General features: G+C 44.4%; 1 protein-coding gene across 2 annotated transcripts in view; it reads left to right on the top strand.

Moving 5' to 3' along the window:
* The window catches only part of NEK10 (NIMA related kinase 10), a 1,348,206-nt gene that overhangs the window by 1,023,635 nt on the left and 301,166 nt on the right, over positions 1–23,405 (top strand). The window lies entirely within an intron of this gene.

The following is a 23,405-nucleotide window of genomic DNA, read 5'->3' as shown; positions in this document are numbered from 1 at the left end:
ACCTCCACTCACATATTCCAAATAACCCATATATAGGATGTAACAATGATAGTTTCCAAAAACTTCAACAATCAATCATATCCACCAATGTACTACAAATAGTCCATATACAGGGTCTAACAATAGTATATTCTGAAATTTCAACAATCGTTCTTTAATCTGATTGCGATTGTAGCTTCATGTTAATCTCCTATATAACATGGAAAGAACTGACTGATACTATGTGAGCTCGCCTACCTTAGCAGTGTATAATATTCTCAGGTGGCAATGATACTCATCCAGTCCTCCTTCGAGTTAAGTCCCTTCTCTACTGTATTCAGATGGCATATAAACCATTGTTCTCTCTTTTTTCTTTTTATATTGACGTCACCGCCTCTTCTATTAACTGTCACTTTTTCTAGAATAAACCACTGTATTTGTTCCCAATTGTGGTTCTTTTCCAGAAAGTGATCTGTTAAAGGAGCATTAACTTTTCTTGTTTTAATAGCCGATTTGTGCTCCAACAGGCGGGTACGTAGCTCCCTACTCGTTTCACCTACGTACCCAAAACCACATGGGCATATTAACAGGTAAACGACATTCTTGCTACGACAGTTATTTAAACTTCTAGCCCAGATCGTTTTGTTGTTGTGAGTGAGACTTTTTGCTTCAAGGCATAGGGGACAAATGGAACACGTTCCACATTTGTAATTACCCTTTGCTTTGCCTCCTGTGACCATAGTTTGAATTTCATGCTTTTCGTCATATGTTCTGACTAACGAATTCCGTATTGTTTTGTTTCGCCTGAATGAAAACAGAGGCTTTTCTAAAGTTGTTTCAGCTCCATAGTTTAAAATCTTCCAATTCTTATTCACAATGTTTTTGATCCTATTACTAAGATTGGAAAATTGCAAAACAAAAACTATGTGTCCTGTTGTTTTATCATCTTTTTTCTCTTTATTGATCTCCAATAAATGATCACGATTATAGAATCTCGCTCTTTTAAACGAGTGTTTGATCAATTTGCTAGGATAACCTCTAGCGGACAATTTTTTCTTCAGAGTTTCAGAATGGAGATAAAAGTCTGAGAGGGTTGTGCAATTGCGCCTCAGTCTTAAAAATTCCCCAAACGGAATATTGTCCTTTTGGGAGCGAGGATGGTTACTACCATATAATAAGAGTGTGTTTTTATCAGTAGGTTTGGAATATAACTCTACCTGCAGAGTATCCGTGACATTTTTGATTTTTATGTCTAAAAAGGCAACCTCAGAATCACTATAATGAGCCGTAAATTTCAGATTTGGGTCTCCCAAATTGATCCATTCTAGGAACAGCTCTAAATCCTGGCTGGCACCGTTCCAGACAAAGATGATATCGTCAATGTAACGGTGCCAGCAGGTAACATTTTCAAAAAATGGAGCCATCTCATTGTACACGTGTTTGGTTTCAAAGTCACCAACATAGAGGCATGCCAGGCTCGGCGCACAGGCAGCCCCCATGCTGGTTCCTTTGATTTGAATATAGGCTTCATCTTTGAATAAAAATATATTGTTTTTAAGTACCATTTTAATACAAGACATAATGAAGCCCTTGTTAGCTCCCTCCAGATCCTCTTGATCTAAAATGTTCGAAATAACTCTTATGGTGTCATTCTGGGGGATATTCGTATACAGGGCTTCAATGTCCAGGGTCACCAACAGCTGGTTAACCCTGTTGAAGCCCTGCCCCTCAAACACTGAAATAGCATGTGCTGTATCCTTTAAATAAGATCTTTGTTTCTGGACAATCGGTTTAAGAAAGTGGTCTACATATTTGCTCAAGGGCTCCAATAGTGATCCTACACTGCTCACAATGGGCCTCATTGGTGGATCAGTGATACATTTGTGGATTTTGGGAAGTCCATAGATGGCCGGAGTCATGGGGTGAGAGTTCAATAAGAATTTATATTCATTCTCGCATATCCATCCTAGTTCTCTCCCTTGATTTAAAAGTAATACCACCTCTTTCTTAAGGGCGTCAATAGCTGTGAGGCGTATGGGTTGATAATGCTCTCTCACATTTAACAAGTCTCGCATTCTCTTATCATAGTCTATAGTGTCAAATACGACTACGCCTCCGCCTTTATCGGCAGGTTTGATAGTTATTTGATTGCATTCCTGCAGTGTTTTTAATGCCTTTTTCTGATCAGGAGGGAGATTGTTGTTGTAATATTTTGAAACGGCCTGCCTCATATTTTTTATTTCCATTTCCACCACTCTCTCAAACAATTCCACGTTTTTATTAACTTGGCCTAAGTTGGGAGTGAATGTGGACTTTGGTTTTAAACCTGATACATTAGGTGCAGGTTCATAATGTTTATCCTCGAAAAATTTATTGAGCCTAATTTTTCTGAAAAAGCTTTTTAAGTCACTTTCTAACTCATATAAATTGTGCGGGGCACTTGGTGCATAACTAAAACCTTTTTTTAAAATTTCATTTTCATCTTTGGTTAAATTCCTCTTAGATAGATTGATTATGGGCAATTCATCTACCTCCAATACTGTCTGCTCCGAGTGGCTAGATATTCCTGTCCCGGATTCTGAGGTTGATGGTTCCTCAGGGGTTCTTGCCGGTTGTAGCCGCGGTAGCCCCTCTGTCCCCGATTCTGGCGTCTGCCTAAAAAAGGTTCCCGTTCAAATGAGGGAGCTCCTCTCATATTTTTCTCCCTATCTTGTTCATCTTCAGTGCTTGAACCTGACGTTTCGGAGAATGTGACACGTTTGGTCCCCCCTCTTGAATAGAGCGGTCGCGTATATTGTGGTCTTTCCCATTTGGGGTCATTTTTATTGTTAAAATAATCTTTACCTATGTATGGATACACTACTTCGGCATTGTATCTCTCTACATCTTTCCTCAATTTTTTCGTTTTTTTATTGGTAAGATAATCCTTGTAGCCTTTTGCTTCCAACTCGAGTTCTTCTAATTCAGAATTCTAGAATTCTAGAATTCAGTCTAGCCACAGATTCATTAACTTTTGAATTCTCTCCAGGCGCCAGTCTGGACCCAGAAATCTTTCAGCAGTACCTCTGTATGCCAGAGGATGGCATTGTATGACTCCGCGATGACGTTGACTCCGGTCATGATGTCAGTGGAGCCATAAGTCCCCTCCGTTGTGCGGACACCAGTTTCTTCTGTGAAACCTTCCGCGTCAGAACGCAGAGCCACTATATAAAATGGTGGTGGAAACAGTAAGCCAAAAAAGATCAAAAATCTTTGAAACATTAATAAAGAAGAAACATCAAATGGTATGTTAAATCCAGAGATGGATTTTGAAGAAAACCCCAACAAAATCAGCAAAACACGGGCTAGGTGAAACCCTGCGCCCCTGTGAATAACCCTCATGTAGGGGAAGAAAAACTATACACTCTATAGACCATTCATCAATAGTAATAAATGGCATGGCATGGCAATAGCAAAACAAAACCTAAAAAAAAAAAACACCAAGCTGTTTGCTGAAATCACACCATTACGTGACATAATGCTGAAAGGTTTCTGGGTCCAGACTGGCACCTGGGGAGAATTCAAAAGTTAATGAATCTGCGGCTAGACTGTGTCTCTACCAGATATTATGTTACCGAAGGTAAGTAACTTTTATGTTAGGGCCTGGCAAGTGGGTGCACTTGCCAAGTTGACATAGCAGTTTAAACCTGCGTGCGCATACACTGTAGTGGCAGGTCTGAGACACATTTACAGGGATACTCCTGTGGGTGGCACAACCAGTGCCGAAATCCCACGAGTAGCATAAGCTCTGGCACACTCAGTGCATATCACTAGGGACTTACCAGTAAAACAAATATGCCAATTATGGATTACCAATCACAATCACAATATGCACAAAGAGCATTTACACTTTAGTACTAATCAGCAGTGGTAAAGTGCCCAGAATACTAAAGACAACACTGACACATGCCACACACAGACAACCCTAAAAATAACTTGCACTCACACTGGCACATGCTGTACACAGACACCTCTAAAGTTAACCCACACTCTCACTGGTACACACCACACACAGGCAACCCTAAAAATAACCAGCGCTCCAACTGGCATACACCACAAAGAGTGAGCCAAAAAGTAACCTGCACTCCCAGTGGGATACACCATGCAGACACAACCCTAAAAATTACCGCGGCTCTCACTGGCATACGCCACGCAGATACAACCCTGAAAATAACCGTCACATCCACTGGCACATGCCATGCACAGAGAACCCTAAAAATAATCTGCGCTTTCACTGGCATACGTTACGCAAAGACAATTCTAAAAATAACCTGCGCTTCCACTGGCATACAGCATGCAGAGACAACCCTAAAAATTACTTCACTTCCACTGACACACGCTACGCACAGACAACCCTAAAAATAGCCCGCTCTCCTACTGTCATACACCACATAGAGTGAGCCTAAAAGTAAACTCTACTCTCATTGGCATACTCCATGCAGAAACAACCCTAAATTAACCACTGCTCTCACTGACATACTCCACGCAGAGGCAACCCTAAAAATAACACACACTCCCGCTGGCATACGGCATGCAGAGACAATCCTAAAAATAACCTGCACTCCCACTGGCATATGTAATGCAGGGACAACCATCAATGCAACCTGTGGTTCCACTGGTATATGCCACACAGAGGCAATCATTAAAATAACCTGCACTCCTGTTGGCATATGCCACGCAGAGACAACCCTAAAAATAATTTGCCCTTCCACTGGAATACACTACGCAGAGACAACCCTAAAAGTAATCCATTAGTGGAAAAATACAGAGACAACCCAAATAATAATCAGCTATTCGACCAGTATATACCATGAAGAGAAATCGGTAGAAATAATCTGTGCTTCCATTGGTATACACCACGCTGAGACAACCCTCATAACACCTCACTCTCATGCAGGATAGCTGCTGGGTTTCATTGACCCGCCCTCCATTTGGAACTACACCGCTTTCACTGAAATGAGCATGATCTGTCCACTTACAGACGAACCTCCGTGGACCAAACCAAAACAGCAAACATACAAAAGTACCAGTGCTAGCTAAGGTATCATGTAATCATTAGGCAAAACCACCTAACATAATGTAGCATAACAGACAGTGCCCTGATCTCCCAGCTCCAACTTGAGAAGAGGGTAAAGCTCAAAATTTAGGGATTTTCAGATTGCAGGGGGGATTCAAAGTAGATTTGCAGTAGGTTGGTATCTTCATTAAACCTGGCTTGAACTTTCAGATAGTTAAAGTATGGAGCAAGATTTTACATTGAAACAGAACAACTATCCAGTCTGCCTATTTTACCACCTCTAACTGTGTCAGACTGTATGTGGCCTCTGGATTTTGGCTTGGCTTTCCTTTACTCAGGGTCCTCTTTTTCTTTTTCAGACCATGGTGAATTTTGTTGTTTGAGATAGTACACCATTGTTACCTCTCAAACTCCTAAGTTTATCTGCTCGTAGTAAATTGGAATTTTATGTGGTGAGGATGGGTAGCCTCACCATGTAATAATATCACAATACTTAAAGATGGGGAACAACCTTTACAACGCAACTTTTACAACGCACTACCTTTACAACGCATTTTTTACAACGCATAATCCATTACAACGCATGACATTACAACGCATGACACTACAACGCATTTTTAAAAACTACCTTTACAACGCATTCCATTACAACGCATACTACCATTACAACGCATACCATTACAACGCATAATATTACACTACACTATCCAACACTTACCCTACTGTTGCACCCCCTGGAGTTAGAATAGTTATTTTTTACCCCTATACTATCCAACACTTACCCTACTGATGCACCCCCTGGAGTTAGAATAGTAATTTTTACCCCTATACTATCCAACACTTACCCTACTGATGCACCCCCTGGAGTTAGAATAGTAATTTTTACCCCTATACTATCCAACACTTACCCTACTGATGCACCCCCTGGAGTTAGAATAGTAATTTTTACCCCTATACTATCCAACACTTACCCTACTGATGCACCCCCTGGAGTTAGAATAGTAATTTTTACCCCTATACTATCCAACACTTACCCTACTGATGCACCCCCTGGAGTTAGAATAGTAATTTTTACCCCTATACTATCCAACACTTACCCTACTGATGCACCCCCTGGAGTTAGAATAGTAATTTTTACCCCTATACTATCCAACACTTACCCTACTGATGCACCCCCTGGAGTTAGAATAGTAATTTGTACCCCTATACTATCCAACACTTACCCTACTGATGCACCCCCTGGAGTTAGAATAGTAATTTTTACCCCTATACTATCCAACACTTACCCTACTGTTGCACCCCCTGGAGTTAGAATAGTAATTTTTACCCCTACACTATCCAACACTTACCCTACTGTTGCACCCCCTGGAGTTAGAATAGTAACTTTTTACCCCTATACTATCCAACACTTACCCTACTGTTGCACCCCCTGGAGTTAGAATAGTAATTTTTACCCCTATACTATCCAACACTTACCCTACTGTTGCACCCCCTGGAGTTAGAATAGTAATTTGTACCCCTATACTATCCAACACTTACCCTACTGTTGCACCCCCTGGAGTTAGAATAGTAATTTTTACCCCTATACTATCCAACACTTACCCTACTGTTGCACCCCCTGGAGTTAGAATAGTAATTTTTACCCCTATACTATCTAATACTTACCTTAAATGTAATTTAATATAATGCGTTGTAATGGTATGCGTTGTAAAGGTAGTATGCGTTGTAATGGCAATGCGTTGTAAAGGTATTTTTTAAAAATGCGTTGTAGTGTCATGCGTTGTAATGTCATGCGTTGTAATGGATTATGCGTTGTAAAAAATGCGTTGTAAGTGCATGCGTTGTACAAGTGTGCGTTGTAACGTCATACATCCCTTAAAGATGGTCCTTGGATTCACAATAAAACATCCTTAGCTCAGTCTTGGTAGAGTGGCAAAGAGCAGCTAGGCTTTACTAGAGGAAGATGTGGTAAGCATTTCAGAGTACCAACATGGACGATAAGTAACTGACACAGCTCGAGAGAAATCTGACACCAATTTATAAAAATAACATGTGTCTTTATCCTAATTTAGACACCAAAATGAACAGAATAGCGTGCATATAACAGGAGTTATAGATTTTTTAAGTAATAGAAAATCGGCGCAGTAAAATACAGTGACTAATTAGTATTACGGTCAATGAAGAAAACTACTAGTGGCAATCGGTCACTTAGAAGTTGAGTTCTGTTGTACCCTTGCCAGGGTTAGGGTGGTGCGGGTGCCTTGACCGAATCACAACAGTCAATTCAATTTTACCTGGCCAATAGAGCTCGGGTGCAAAGCTGGTCTGGCTGTCCTTGGTGCTGAACGGGAGCATCTGGGGAGCTGCTTTTGCTGCTTAAACGGTGCTGCGGGGAGAAGAGATGCGAAAAACAAAAGAGCAGGGTCATTGCCGATGTTGGTCACAGGTTTTGTGGAATGTCTTCTTGATACAGTGTCTAGTTAGGGAGTCAGTTACTGGACTGGTGACCAGCAAGCCTTAGCAGCGGTAAAAGGAGTAGATGGTTTCTTCGACGTTCGGTTGTCCTGGGGAACATGGTGGCTGCCAGAAACTTCGTGGAGGCAGAACTACAGTTCCCACAATGCACTAGACAATCTGGATTTGGGTGATCCCTCGGAGGGCCCGAAGGCCAGCAAATGTTACAGAGGTGTTGTTTTTCCTGCAGTTTGCACGGGACTAGTGCCATAGGGGAGTCTAATGGTGCTTCAGTTTCTTACAGGGGTCCCTCTGGCTGGGGGAGTTGAGAGTTGTTCCAGGGTGCATCTCAATCCAGCAGTGCCAAGAAAGTTACCTCAGGGTCAGAGTATCCCTCCTATGCTTTGGGCAAAGTCTCGTTGTCGTAGATGCAGAGCTCTTCTTTGCCCTATTCTATGCAGGTCATTCATGTCTGATATTTTGGTTTTCGGGGGTCCCTTAAATTCTGGATTTAGGTGAGTTTAGGGATGTGGGACCTAGCAGCTAATGGCTAGCTAGTCACTTCATCTACATCATCTGAGGTGACCACATTCAGGGGTATGGGTCCCATTTTCTACCCAGAACCTATCATTTGTAGCAATTTTCAAGATGGCAGAATTTTTCCTCAGCTGAACACACCAGGCTGCTCACCCTAAAGGTGTGGCCAGCCCTTTGGGTGTTGTCCCGCTGCTGCATAGCTAAGTGCCTACCTGTGCGAAAGCAAATGTGCCTGGGGTTAGGCGAGGGCTATTTCCTCTTTTGGAGTCAGCCCTGATACATATCAGAGGGGGGTAGCCTTTGAAGCTCACCACCTTGATGTGCCACTTCACTAGACTGCATGGGTAGAGGGAGGTGTGCCCTCCTTCATGCCCAAGCCTTTGTTCCTGGCTCGTGGAAGTGATCATACTGCCTGGCAGCAGGTTGGAACCCTGTCTTGGCTGCAGTTGCCGTGGGATTCTGATGGATACAGTATCTGCCTGTGGATTCCTCACCTTTTGAATTAACCCTGCGCCAGCATTCCACGGAAACTTTTTTCTAGCTCTCCCACGTCGACGAGGGCATCATAATGGCACAGCTCTACTCGCGACTCTGTATGACATCACCGGAGCCACAAGAAGACCTCATCGGCGTGCTGACGTCAGTTTCCTTTTTTCCGTGCAGTCGACGCGTAGCGGTTTTCTGGGACTCTCCATTTTCTTCACAGTTACTTTGTTATCTGCTATTTCCCTTGGTGTAACAGTGCTTTGGCGACATCGAAGAAGTTGGGTTTCAAGCCTAGCAGAGAGTGTGGGGGTAATATGTCTATCACTGACCCCCATGAAGACTGTTTATGGTGTCTTTCTTCGGACCACGACGTCGGAGGCAGCTCCAGTTGTCGGAAGATGAATCCGAAGGCTTTGAAGGAGCGTGAGGCTAAGCTTTTTATGGCGAAGGCAAAAAAAGAGAAGAGGGGCCGAAAGAGATCAAAGCCAAAATAGAAATTGTCGACTTTGCATACTTCGAAGTCGAGGAAACACAAGAAGAAGAGAAGGCATGGTTCCCAATGTCGTTCATCGAAGGATAGAGCTTCGAGGTCGCCGTCTCTGGCTTTTCAATGTCGCTCTAAAGATTTAATCTCACCGTCGCCTTCTCCTTCCCCTCAAGCGACTCCGGCTCACTCTCCGACACCGACAGGTTCTCCTGGGCAGTCACTGACACCGAAGGGTTCTACGGCAACCTAGGTTATCTCCGGCTCCGATAGATTCTCAGGAGCCTAGGATGTCTTCTCCTGTGCCTGAGTCCTCTCCTGTTTTGGGTTCCGAAGTCCCTGACGCCTACTCAGCCTCAAGTGGATTCAGACTCGGCACCTTATCCACCCTTTCCCTGACCTGGGTCAGATCCTTTGCATTTTCTTAATGCGATGTATGGCATGTTTGCCAGACCAGCTTCCCTACCGGTGCGCCGTGGGTCTGCTTGCATTCAATTTGGGTGTTCCTCAGCAATATGCCAGGCACGCTTTGTGTCCTTTATGCCGACGATGCTGTCTGGTGGACCTTCTTCCTCTCGGCTCCAATTGGCGCCGTTGCCTACATTGGAGGCTCTTCCTTCGGCGCTGATGTCTCTGGCACCGCGCTTGGTGCCACCGATGCCGGTCCCGAAGTTGTAGTCAAGAAGAGAAGCCCAAAGTAGTTGGCTCCCAAGTTACTGGACAGTGATCGTGGCTCCTTTTAGAAGTGCTGGCAGATACGAAGGCTGTAGCTCGTCCAGTTATCCAGTCTGGTCTGGATACTGCTGACTCAGTGGTCAGGGTGATGGGTTCTTCCGTTCCCACCAAGAGGCATGCCTGGCTTAGGTCCTCTGGGTTTTCAACAGATGTGCAGGCTACTCTCCTTGACCTACTGTTCGATGGATCCAAGATTTTTGGTGAAAAGACTGATTCTGTGCTACAGAGATTTAAAGACAGAGCCACTGCAAAATCATTGGGTCTTCAGTCCAAAACCAGAGGTTTTGGATATAAGAGGTGCCGCGGTTTGGTAAGGCGGCTTCCTTCCATGGCCGGCAGCAGCCTCGGCAGCAGCAGCAGCAGAATCCTCTGTACAGATCTTACAGAGGAAAGGCCGGTGGTCGTCTGCGAGGTGCATCCCGTCAACTCTCCTCCTCCTCTTCTTCCTCTCCTTCCCCCACCACCGTGCCACAGGAAAGCGGCTCTCGATCCGCCATCTTGGAGCATGCTGGTCCTGTAGGGAGGTCAGGTGTCCCATTTTCTACAAGATTAGAAATCTATCACTTCAGACCCTTGGGTTTTGAATCTTGTAGAAAATGGGTACGCCCTTCTCTTCCAGGAGTTTCCTCCTCCTTACCCTCCTCGCCAGGGCTGGTGTTCAGAGGACCATTTGCTGCTTCTGCAGCATGAGGTTCTTGTCTTATTGCAGAAAGGTGCAATAGAGGTGGTCCCGGAGCAGGAAAGGGGTCAGGGATGCTACTCCTGGTATTTCCTGATTCCCAAGAAGGACGGCAGATTAAGGCCTATCCTAGACCTCAGGGTCTTGAATTTTTACCTCAAACAGGAGAAATTCAAGATGTTGACCCTAGCTCAAGTTCTTCAGGCGCTGCAACAAGAGGACTGGATGGTGTTGATTGACTTGCAGGATGCATATTTTCACATCTCCATCCTGAAGTCGCACAGGAAGTATCTCCGTTTTACGGTAGGGTCTCAGCACTACTAGTTTGCAGTCCTTCCTTTCGGTCTTACTCCCGTGCCTCGGGTCTTCACAAAGGTGATGGCGATGGTGGCAACTCATCTCAGGAAGTCGGGGATTCCTGTTTTTCCCTATCTGGACGACTGGCTGCTCAAAGCGAAATCTCCAGAGATGGTGCTTCATCATCTGCACATGACAGCACGGCTGTTGTTTGACTTGGGCGTCCCAATAAATCTCACCTGGTGCCCTCACAGCGCAACCTGGACATGGTTGTGTGTCGAGCTTTCCCACCTCCACAGAGGATGCTCGACATTCAAGAGATGATTCCTTTGTTTCACGTTGGAGCGGTTGTTCCAGTCCTGAAGGTCCTACACTTGCTCGGTCTGTTCGCTTCCTGCATTCTGTTGATCAACCATGCACGCAGGCACATGAGGGCACTCCAATGGTGCCTCCGCAGGCAGTGGTTTCAGCACAACGGAGAACTCATGGAGGGCTCTCCTTCTTCCTCAAGGCCAGAGCCTGGAACACCTTACCTCTCCACCTCAGATGGATGACATCACTCCCCATCTTCACGAGAAACTTCAAAACATGGTCTTTGATAAACCTACTCCTTGATGGACTGGATCCTGCACCTCCCCTCTTCCCTAGCGCCTTGAGACCCTTACGGGTGAGTAGTCGCGCTCAACAAACCCATGATTGATTGATTGATTAATTGTCAGGATCTCGGAGACACTGCAGCGGATTTGTCTTGGTGGAGTGTGGAGGGCAATCTGTTGCAAGGAAAGTCCTTTCATCTTCCTCCACTGGTGGCCACAGTAATCATAGATGCCGCCACACTAGGGTGGGATGCTCATCTGGGGGATCTAGAGATCAAAGCCTTTGGTCTCCAGAGGAAAGGTTGTTTCACATCAACCTTCTGGAATTGCGGGCAATACGTTTGGCTCTCAAGGCCTTTCTTCCCTCCCTTCACGGTCAGTCGGTTCAGGTCCTGACGGATAACACAACTGCGATGTGGTACATAAACAAACAGGGAGGAGTAGGGCCGTATCGTCTCTGCAGAGAGGCTCTGCGGCTCTGGTCTTGGGCTCAGGACCATCAGATATGTGTGAAGTCAAATCATCTAGCAGGAGTGCTAAATGTGCGTGCAGGCAGTCTCAGTTGGTGTTTCTTGGCTGATCACGAGTGGCGGCTTCATCCAGAGGTGGTCCATCACATCTTCAGGATGTGGGGGTTCCTCGGTTGGACCTGTTTGCCACTCACGAGAACGCGCACTGCCCATTGTTCTGCAGTCTCCAGTTTCCGATGCGGGGAGCATTGGGGGACATGTTTCGGTTGGAATGGGGTTTGCAGCTCCTTTATGCGTTTCCTCCCATACCCTTGATTCCTCTGGTTCGGAGGAAATTTCGCCAAGACCGGGCCCAAGTCATATTGATTGCTCCGGATTGGCCAAGAAGGGTGTGGTGCACAGATCTACTTCACCTCTCATCGCATCCTCCACTCCGTCTCCCTCTGAGGGCAGATCTCCTCTCACAGTCGTAGGGGCAGTTTCTAAACCCCCACCTCCAGAGCCTGCACCTTCATGCCTGCAGATTGAACAGGGCAACCTGAGTTCTTTCTCTCTCCCTCCGTATGTGGTGGATGTTATTTTAACATCCAGGAGACACTCCACCAAATCTGTTTATTCCTCCAGGTTGTCCAAATTTGTGAAATGGTGTGGAGAGAGGTCCATTGATCCTTTTAAGGTCCGTTTGTCTGATGTGCTCGGTTTCTCTCTTTCCTTGGCTCAGCAGGGTTGTGTTGTGTCCACGGTTAAGGGTTATTTGTTGGCTTTGTCAGCTTTCCTCTCCTTGCCTGACCAGCCATCTTTATCTAAGTCCCCCATTGTTATGAGGTTCATTAAGGGCCTCAGCAATAGGTTTCCTCCCATTCCCTTCATTATGCCTCAGTGTGATTTAAATCTTGTACTCACTTTCCTAATGGGTTCTCCATTTAAGCCTTTTCATAGTTGCCTGTTTCTTTCAAAACAGTCTTTCTGATCGCTATTACCTCGGCAAGGTGGGTAAGTGAGCTTCAGGCTCTTAGTTCTAAACCTCGGTTTTTAACCATTCATGCAGAAAAGTTGGTTCTCAGGACCAGGGCTGCTTTCCAGCCTAAGGTGGTCACTCCTTTCCATCTAGGGCAATCTGTTACCTTACCTGCATTCTATCCTCCCCCTCACCCTTCCAAGGAGGAGGGGAGACTTCATTGTCTGGATTCTAAGAGGGCTATCTGGACAGAACTAAGGATCTGAGACTGGACGGTCAGCTCTTCGTGGGCTTTGTTGGATGAATTAAAGGCATGGCTGTCCACAAGCGTACACTCTCAGGTGGATCATCTTGTGTATCAAGATCCGCTACACTATGGCCAAGAAGGAACCGTCTGAAGGTATCAGAGCTAATTCCACCAGAGCTAAGTCTTCTTCTGCTTTGGCTAGAGGTGTTCCTGTTGTTGACATTTGTAAGGCAGCAACTTGGGCCTCCCTCCACACCTGTGCTAAGCATTGCTGCTTGGACTTGGAGGTGAGGAGGGACGGCCATTTTGCACGCTCCTTGCTGCAGGATTTTTTGGTATGAGTAGGTGGACACCCTTCTCCGGGTGCGAGACTGCTGTGGGATTCAATTCAAATGTGGAGGAATCCACAGGCAGATGTATCCATCAGAAGAACAAGTTACTTACCTTCGGTAACGCTTTTTCTGGTGGATACAGGATCTGCCTGTGGATTCCTCACTCTCCTCCCCATTGTCCACCTTCGTATACCAAAAGAGTTTTTAGTTATTTGACATGGTTATTTCTCTATGTCTTTTGATTGCCTTGCTATTGGTGTTTAGGAAATGCTTTGTTTCTTTGACTTTTCTTATTTTCTTTATGCTGTGTGTATTTATGTATATATTGTATACTGTGTATACTCCGATTATGTTGTCGGTCCACCCGTTCGCCTCAGAGGCACAGACAAAAATGGGTGGAACTGATGTCAAAACGCCGCCGACGTCTTCTTGTGGCTCCGGTGATATCGTACGGAGTCGCGAGCGGAGCCGTGCCATTATGATGTCCTTGTTGACGTGGTAGAGCTAGAAAAAAGTTTCCGTTGAATGCTGGTGCTGGGTTAGTTCAAAAGGTGAGGAATCCACAGGCAGATACTGTATCCACCAGAAAAAGCGTTAACTAACGAAGGTAAGTAACTTGTTCATCACAGACTTGTCAGCCAGAGCACAGAGAAGCTGGAGCAGCCAGGTGGGCAACCTCTAAAGTAGCCACCTGGGTGCATGCCACCTTGCCCTTGGCTCAAGAATCATGTCAGGGGTGAGAAGGTACATTGTATGATACCAAACCTGACAAGTAATCCCATGTACTGTCTAACACTTACAGTGTACTTTAATGGAAAAGGACACAATAGGGACATATAAGCTTGCACTTACATGTCCACACCTTGAATGCAAGGCACCCTGTCTTCCGGGCTCAAGAGACCTGCATTAGGGGTGAGTGACATATATTGAAGGCAGTGTATGGACTTTGCCTCCCATGGTGTGGGCAAAGTCGAAATGGAGCAGTTTAAATTGTTTCTGCAGTCAGCAATGGCAGGAATGCTTTCAGTAGTTTTCTTGGGTCACTCAGAGGGGCACACACAGTGCTGCACCCCCTGGGAACCCCTTTACCACCCATGCTCTGAGTAGCAGAGGTACGACTTACCAGGGATTTACAAGGGGGTAAAGTCCTTGTAATTTGGGAATGCCAATTTAAACATAGCAGTTAGTTTTGGGGGATAGAGCACTGGCACTGGACCTGGGCAGCAGGCTGCTGTGCACGCTCAGAGCCATTGCCATCGGCATTGGAACAAAAAGTGGGGGAGTGATCATACAAAAAGGGCACTTTCCTGCACACGCTCAAAACATGCTTGCAGGGCACCAAGAGAGAAGAAAACTGCAGGACACTATATGTAGGATCTTCAATAACATAAAACCAAATTTCTCCCCTCATCCTATATTAATACGTAGTCAAATCAATATCTAATGAGTTTCTTACCTCTACAATTGCCCCTATACATTCTTGCTCCTCCATTTCCTCTTGATAGAGAGCTGAGTCTAGATTACATTGAACTATTAAAGGAAATTATTTCTCTCCAAGGTACAGATTATGTAAAGAGGAGAATCCAACACATGTGTGCTATCTGCAGATGTCCCTCCCTCGGTTTTAACCGGAAGTGCTGGCTGCCATCGCTGCTCCGTCTTTAGGCATTTGCTGTAGATCAGATGCCTGGAATGCCTGCTGCTGCTTAGCGGGTAGAAACAAAGAGTTAATGGAATAAATCGTGAACCTCATGGATCTGTTTTACCAGTGTTTCAAAGCAGAAATATTTCATGAGCAAATTAAATAGTTAACTGAATTTGTTAATTTTGAAAAACTTGTTGCTTTCGTTTCTTGATGTTGCTACCATGATGCGTGATTTGAGTGTTATAGTTTCAGTAACCAAAATCAGAACACTTGACTTTGAATCACTGCAGCCACTCTTCACAAAATGTATTTTGTAGACTGTGTAGTATTAATACAGTAGTGCTAGGAGAGTACTACAAAATACTATTCACGTAACTACAATTGTAAATCTTCATCTACAACTATCCTGTCTTTCTTATGGGAAGATCCTCACACTTGTAAGGTCACTACTTGGTACTAAATGTGGGTGGGACCAAGGGAGTGGTGGAAAAGTAAGGCATAAAACAGGTTGGGTTTAGGCAGGAGTAGGGAGTTGTTAAGGAAGTTTTAGGGTGCAGTTTTGTGAGGTAAGTGCATCCACCTGCAACACGTAAGCCCTTTCCTATTCACAAACTGCCCTTCTAAAGTTACCACTGCCAAAGAAGACCCAACACAGTAGTAAATTACTCCAGCTCAGAGCTAGAGTAAGTACAGCACTACACGTGGCTACCCACCATTACTACAACAGAGTCCCATATGAAATAATGGAGACAGGACTTAAAATAAAACCCCACATAAATCATATAAAATGTAATGATTTAATCTATTTAAAACATATAAATAAATGTAATTTAATGTTTGGAAAATTATCTTACATCTATTAGTTAACAGTAAAAAATTGTAAGAACCATTTTTAATTTTACAATTAATGTAACATTCTTTTTTATTAAAATATAATTACGTTTCTTTATTATAGTCCATAATACATAATATTTGTTTTTACTGTAAATAGGTATTTCTAATTCTGAAAAAATATTTTTATTTAATATATTTAAATTAAACTTGTATTCAAAATTAAGTTAATAGTGTTGTAGCATTTTGTTTATGTTCTACTGCATGTAAAATAAATATATCAAATTATTTACATTAATATTTAACAAAAATATATTTTTCTTATTTATTTTTTAAGTCTAATAACCTTTTTTTACTTTTGCCTATACTTTACCATCGGGAAAATCACCACCATCATCATCGGGTTGGACTACTAACTTTACACTGAATCTACACTTTGAAGTAACTTTACACTTGGATTATGTGAATAGGACAAAGTATCAAAGTTACTTAAGAGTGCAAGAGTGAATTTCCTAGTAGTAAATCTATATGTGTAAATTTGCCATTGTGAATTGTCCTCAGCATGTATAGCATTCTTACTGTACCTCTTTAAATCACTTCCTTTGTCTCTTTGCATTGAAGGCATCTTTATTCAATACAGGCAGTTCTTGAAAACACTTCTTCCTGACAGAGACTTCTTGCTGTAGATTCCTTACCTTTTGACTATCCCCAGGCATCAGACTGGATTCAGAAAATTTTGAATAGCAGTTCTCTCATCCGCTGACAGATGGTATCATGTGGCGTCATTCTACCCTATGTCTTTCCTTCCCACATGGATGTGACGTCGGGGCCATTATATATACACACCACCTGCTCGCACTGGCATCAGTTCCTTTCTTTCCACAAAGTTGTGTTCGTCATGTACGAAGATAAACAAAAAACATGTCTTTGCATCACCCAACAACCATCCAAGAAATGGCTTGCTTCTTTCTTCTTGACAAGATGCTCCATGTCATTGGTCCAGAAGGTCTTTCCTATCTTTTGTGTGAGTGAAGCAGTTGATTCCCTCTGCTTCCTACTGGCAGCCAGTGAGCTCCCCCAGCCAAGGACAGTTGCGAATATATTTTTTGTCTACCACTTTTGGGCAGTATAGACATCGGACCTTTTGAGATATTATTAGATTTAATAACAAAGGACCACTAATGTTATCATGTTTTATAGGTATTTGAGTGGATACATATGTGGTGAACCCTGAGATTTGCTAAAATAGCCTGAAAGTGGTCATTAAAAGGAATGATGGTGCAGGCACAAACTCTCTAAAAATGCAGCTAAACTAATGAAATTGGACGGATGTGACACACTGGATGGTGACCTCACCTGATGGTGGCCAAGGTTCATTATAATTAGTTTTATTCCTGTTGATGTTTGGTTCAGCAAAACCATTATATACTATTTTTGGTGTTCAAATAGTTTTATTAGTTTGAGAAAAAAAAAGGCATCCAATCAGACGATAGTGCGATACAAACAAAAGAAATGAGGTGCAGGATGCGTATGACGAAAGCAATGATTTACATTCAGCGGTTGTTACGGTTGAGTACCTAAGTACAGTTCAAGCGAAAAAGGACACACATGTGGGCTGTGTCTGCAGTATAACTAACAAGGTGTACGGACTAAAGGCACAAAAGGGGCCGTAACTTGTATGAGCTGAATTTGACGGGTGGACTCAGAGTGTGGCATCGTTTGTATCGCCTGGATATCAAGAGTCGCCAAACAAAAGAGAGGGGAGGAGAAGGAGGGCATGGAGGGGGGGTATGGCAGGATATCTGCTTCATGAGCATAGAATTAAACCTTAAGGAACAGGCCCAGTAGTGGGATGAGCCATAAGACCCTGTATAATATTCAAATTTAAAATTGGATCACATAGGTTCCCAGGAAAATCAGCTAAGGAATACCAAATATCAAAGCATTAATTAATAGTATGATCAATTTTCGAAACCAGTGAATACTTTACTTCATTGGCCTCTAAATTGTTTCAAAACCGTAAGTAAATATATTAATGTTATTAGTGGCTGGCTTTATGAAAGGATAGTGTCCTGCTTGGGCATAATTGGGCAGGAGGGGCGTGGTTTGTGACAGAATAGGAGAGTAAACAGTCCTTCACCTTCTAGGCCAGCTTATATTAGAATGTTGAGCGCTCCATTAGAGACAATGGAGTGCTCCGGGCTTCTAATGGCCGGTAGAAGCCCAGAGCATCAACATCAGGAACGGCTCCTCTGCTGTGGCGGAGGAGCGTCGCCCCTCTGCTATCAAGAACATAAAATGATGATAACTTTCAGTTATTAGCATTTTATGTTTGGCTGCTTTGCAGGCGGGCAGGTGGGTGGTCTGGGCTGCTCTGCAAGGCAGTGGAGGAGTGGTTTGCCCACTCCTAAAAGTGCGCAGTGACTCTTTGGACGGCCCTCTCGGGTCGCCCAAACCAGTCATGCACACTTTCCCACTTCTCCATGCAGACTACATTACAGCCTGCATGGAGAACATGCCCACCCCTCGACCCCCTGGCTGAGTACTGTGTCACGGCATCCAGACCATTCACAATGCTGCAATAACAGCATTGTGATTGGCTTAGAGGAGGGAGCCTGGCTGCCTGCTTCCTGTTCCTGAAATCGGAAGCAGGAAAGCAGGAGCAGCGACTCGGGACCTAGCAGCGGCAAGGTAATTGATTTTTTTGTTCTTTTTCCCCCCTCCCTCTCGCAATCGCGACCACCCTCCTGTTCCCCCCCCCCCCCACCCCTCCCCGCGACCCCTCTGCCGGCACCCCTACCCACGAGTCATGCCGGCCGCTGCTGATCAACATTCCAATGTTTGTTCACAGCTGTTGTTGTGAACAAAGGTCTCATGGAGCCCGATGGGATTTCAATCCCCTCGAGCTCCGTGAGGCCTTTGTTTTATTTGTTAGAACATTATTCCTTCTAGTGGCGGAATGTTCTAACTGCCTTATAGTCCTCTGTAGCTGGGATACACTGGCATTAAAGTCCTGCTCCCTTGTTAAAGGCCCTCGCCTTCAACTCAGACCTTTAACACTGGAGCCGACCTTTAAAGGCCGGTATAGCCCGCTGCGGCGAGCTATAAGGCTATAGAATGCCATTGTTGTTTAGAGTCTGGAGGGCATTTCTGGTATGTAATGTGAGATGTTCGTGGGATTGGATGAATGTCAGACCTTTGGTACTGTACTCTTTGAGTAGAATGGTCAGGTTGCATGCAAGTGTTGACGCCCTACCTCTGCACAGGAAGGTCCAGAGTGTGGGTGCACCCAGAATGGAGTAGGGGAGTGGTTTGTACATTCACAGCCAGTGGCAGAGGGTGTAGTGGACACGCAGTGTGGGGCAGGCGTGGTGGTGAGTGGTCTGTGCATTCAGGGCCAGCGCCTAGTATGTTTGTGTTGCCAACTATATGTGCATTCATAACCTGTACGTATGTATTCAAATTCATCATTTCTAAAACCGTTTACTGTAAATGCAATCATAGATTTTTCGAAGATAATGACATTGTGGCTTTTGTGCTGAAGCTAGCTGTTGTTGGAGAGTGCCAATTTCACCATTCATTTCACAAGTGGTAATGGGGCAGATACACACCAACTTCTCATTGCTTCTTAGTCTTGTAAATCCAATGTGGCTAATTGAACTTTTCACTCTGTAATATTAGTGAATATATTTTATGCATTTTAAAAATATCAGAAGAATTCCATGAAAGCAGTAACACTCAAATTCCTCCTATTTGGAATTTACATCGATTTTCAGGAGTGTTCATTATGTAATAAATTGTTATGAGTCTGGCAAAGACTGTGGAAGGGTAGACAAAGTGAACATTTGTAAAAGAGCTGCCCAAGGTAACACCGAGAGTCAGAGAAGAAAAGGGATCCAATGGGGACGTTATGCACAATGTAGCAAGAAACTCAAAGTTTAGAAGGAACAGGCAATCGAGAGGCTATTCAGAATAACTCACACCCAGGATGTGTATGACATGCATATAACATAAAACAAGGGAATGTGGGGTTAAGCACTCAGAGCTCCACATGGTAAGACTGAAGCACGGTACGTTCTCTACCTACAATTGCTGTTACAGATACTGACTGTGCAAGTAGCCACACGTAGGCTATTCCTACAATTGCATGGTCTGTGGAGCTGATACCTTCAGTGATGTTATAAAAGTAAGATGCTACAACATGACAATGGGGAGAAACACCACCGAGTTTGCCATCTGTTCCAAGGAACCCTGGCAAACACAATAGAACACAGAAGACAGTAACAGCAAGGGCAAAGAACTACAATACACACCTGCAAAAGACTAGGCACAAGAGAAGGCTAGTGCTTATCAGGAAAGAAGGAGAAGCAGAGAGAACCCTGGGCAGAGGTCAACAAAACATGTCCTGCTAACTAAAGCAACAGGCAAAAAGCAAAACACTGAAAACTAAGGAAGCAGGGACGAGAAGACAAAAACACTGGGCATTGGAAACTAAGCAACGATAGAGGAAAGCAAAGACTGCAAAAAGGGAAACTACGTAAGTGAAAGCTCAAGGATGGGGGAAGCACTGAATAGGGCTAGCTCAAGAGTTGAGCAAAATACTGCAGAACAGTCCTAGCTCTGTAATCTGGAGTGCACCACAAAATAGTGCATGTTCAGAAAGCAAGGGTGATTGCAGGGCTGTGTCGGTTCAAGAAACTAGCACACACTGTTTAACACTGGAGGCACAGGAAACAAGGCTAGCACAACCTGGGGAATCTCTGCAAAGAACCTGCCAGCCAAACAGGAACTCTGCTACAATGACCAGCACTGAACTGAAGGAAACAGGCTTTGAAAGAGCTCACGGTGCAAGGATCCCTCCATCCATCCTTGGCCTGCAAGGGTTGAGACAAAGCAGTGAACAGGGAATTCGAAGAATTGCCAGCCTTTTCCCAGGAAGCCTGAAATCATTCCTTGTGGCTGTTACAAGGTCAAGGCTTCTGGGAAATGTAGCATTTGGGAGAAATGGCTCCAAAATGAAAGGGAATATCAGAATATTGTCCAAGATGCTGGAATTCAGTATATGAATGTAGCCCATGGTCCTCCAGACAGACCGTGTGTATAAAGATGGGTATGCAGTTCCTAAGGGTGAAGAGACATATAAGGTCAGCGAGTACTAGGTTCGATATGTAGGTTCAATAAGTGAATCCTATTATTCAAAGTGAGAGGGGGAGACCCCTCTTCGGAACTGGAGCCCTCACACACCCAGCAAGCTAGGTGTCATGCTTCATCATCTGGGCTTGCTCCTCGTCAGGCCGGCGCTGCAATGCCTGACGGGCTCCCATAAATGAGGCTCTTTGTCTGAGATCTTTTGTCCCTGCCGTTTGGTGCAGTGTGGGTCAGGGGCCCAGTAGTATAAATGTAGTGTATGTGAGTTAAAACAGGTCAATTATTCCTTGAATTGTATTTATTCTGGTAGGTAAATTGCCTGATTAAAGTCAATAGAGTGGCGTACAGCTAGGGGTTAAGTGCCTAGATGCCTACGTCCTACTCCCATTCGGTCGACATGTTTCTTGCCTCTGTTGTCAGTAAGATCATGGGCAATTCATCAGGACCAGGGTATCAAATGCTATCTACACAAAATGAGAGGGGAAAACCTACCTCCCATATCGTAATACAGTGGGCAATGTCCCACTGATGTCACGGAACCTAGATCAGAAAAAGGACAGATATTATAATAGCTGTACGTTTACTCGACATTCATAATGTGCCTTATACGCCTTAGTGACAATAGCACACAACATGTTAAAAGGTGTGCATATACAAGTGATGTCTCACACATTTATAGTGTCTAGGTGCTGTATATAGTGGAAGGACCAAGCACTAAGTGTTTTAAAACCAATTACAACATAAAAACATGAGCAAAGCAGCAGTGGAGCTTATTGTTGTGGAAATGCTCACCTAAGGGCCAAAATAGTATGGCCTCATCAATTTCCGGCGGAATAAAAGGGACACCAACAGTTAGTGTCCTGTTGAAAGAAAATAAAAATATAAAGAAAGATAAATGGGGATCGGTAAGTGAATGAATCAGTATCCATCCGTAGGTGCTCACATGGGAACAGTGTTATAACATGGAGGAGGAGAGGAGATAACGAGGTGGATCGCCAATACCCCCTTAGTGTGTCCCGCACATAGGCAAGCTCACAAGGGACACAAAACCAACAAGGCGCTCGGTGAGTAGTCAAACCTCGGGTGCTGCCTAAAGTGCCAGCGCACCAACGGTCATGGAGAGCACCTAGAAATCTCAGCCCCCCGAGGCCAATGTAAAATAGCACCAAACACTGTGGGCTGGCGGACGAGTCCCGTTGACAATTACCGGAAATCCAGAGATTGTGTGCAGGCTCACCTACCCTCGCCGCTGGAATCGGGTGGAATGGGCTGTCAAAACTAGTCCCAAGTTATACCACGCCGGGTCCAATGGGGATGGGGTAGGCGGGGCTATGCGTCACATGTTATACATGGCAGTAATTCAAAGAAGGACAACCTTTGTGAATAACGGCGGCCATCTTGGCCTAGTCTTCGTTATGGTGCGGAATGGATTGATAGTAGCCATCTAAAACTGTTGATCGAGTCAAGTGTAAACTCATACATTCTCAATTTGATAGGCCTAGTCTATGTTCTAGTGCGAAATGGATGGTAAGTGGCCATCTAAGACTGTTGGTCGAGTCAAGTGTAAACTCATATATTCCCAATGTAGTTAGTAATACAGTCCTGTGAAAATATGGCGTTCATATTTGTCACTGAGTGTCCTTGTCTGATGTCATGTAGTCAGTGTGCGCGTAGGTAAGTATCACGTGTGATTCGTGATGGTAATACAAAGAAGGACCACTGAGTCCAAAAACGGGCGGCCATCTTAGCTCAGTCTCAGTCATTGTGAATACTATAGGTAAATGGTCGCCATCTTGGACTAAAGTTGAGTTAACTCACACACTATCCAAAACCACTCAGGGTGAGATGGTGATCAGAAATGCCCACTCGAGTACAAAAAGGTATGTGTGCGAGATAACAGCGGGAATCCTGGACCATTCACGGGTCATTCGAAAGTTACTTCCCCTGTAATAAGTATCGCTCACTCATGCAGACAATCCTTATCTGCAATGGAAATCACGAGTTGGCTAAACTGGCCCAGGGAATGTCACCATTGAGTCCCCTACTGTCAGTGGATAGTCTGTGGACCCATCTCTGTTCAATCTTGAACAGAGCTTTTTGCGTGATCTGTGGGTGTGCTTCCAATATCAGCCATTTGATGGAATCAGGGGAATGGTTATGGTCCTTGAAATGTGTGTACATCTTGGTCGCAACCCTCTGGCGTCGGATGTTACTCTTGTGCTCTGTGATGCGAATTTTTGCCATCCGTAATGTCATGCCTACATATTGCAGGCCACAAGGGCAGGTGATCATGTATATACAGTGCGTAGTATTGCAATTGGTGTGTCTATTCATTTTCCATTGAAAGGTTTCCGATAAGGACACTTCTTTTGTGGTAATGGTAAAGCGACACACTGTACATGAACCACACGGGTAGTGGCCGGTGACTGGAGGCAAATCCCAAAGTTGTCTTTGGTCTGTGTGGTGTGTGT

This window comes from Triturus cristatus, chromosome 10 (assembly GCF_964204655.1).
Source record: "Triturus cristatus chromosome 10, aTriCri1.1, whole genome shotgun sequence".
NCBI classification, from domain to species: Eukaryota; Metazoa; Chordata; class Amphibia; order Caudata; family Salamandridae; genus Triturus; species Triturus cristatus.
This window is presented reverse-complemented; position numbering and strand designations above follow the sequence as displayed.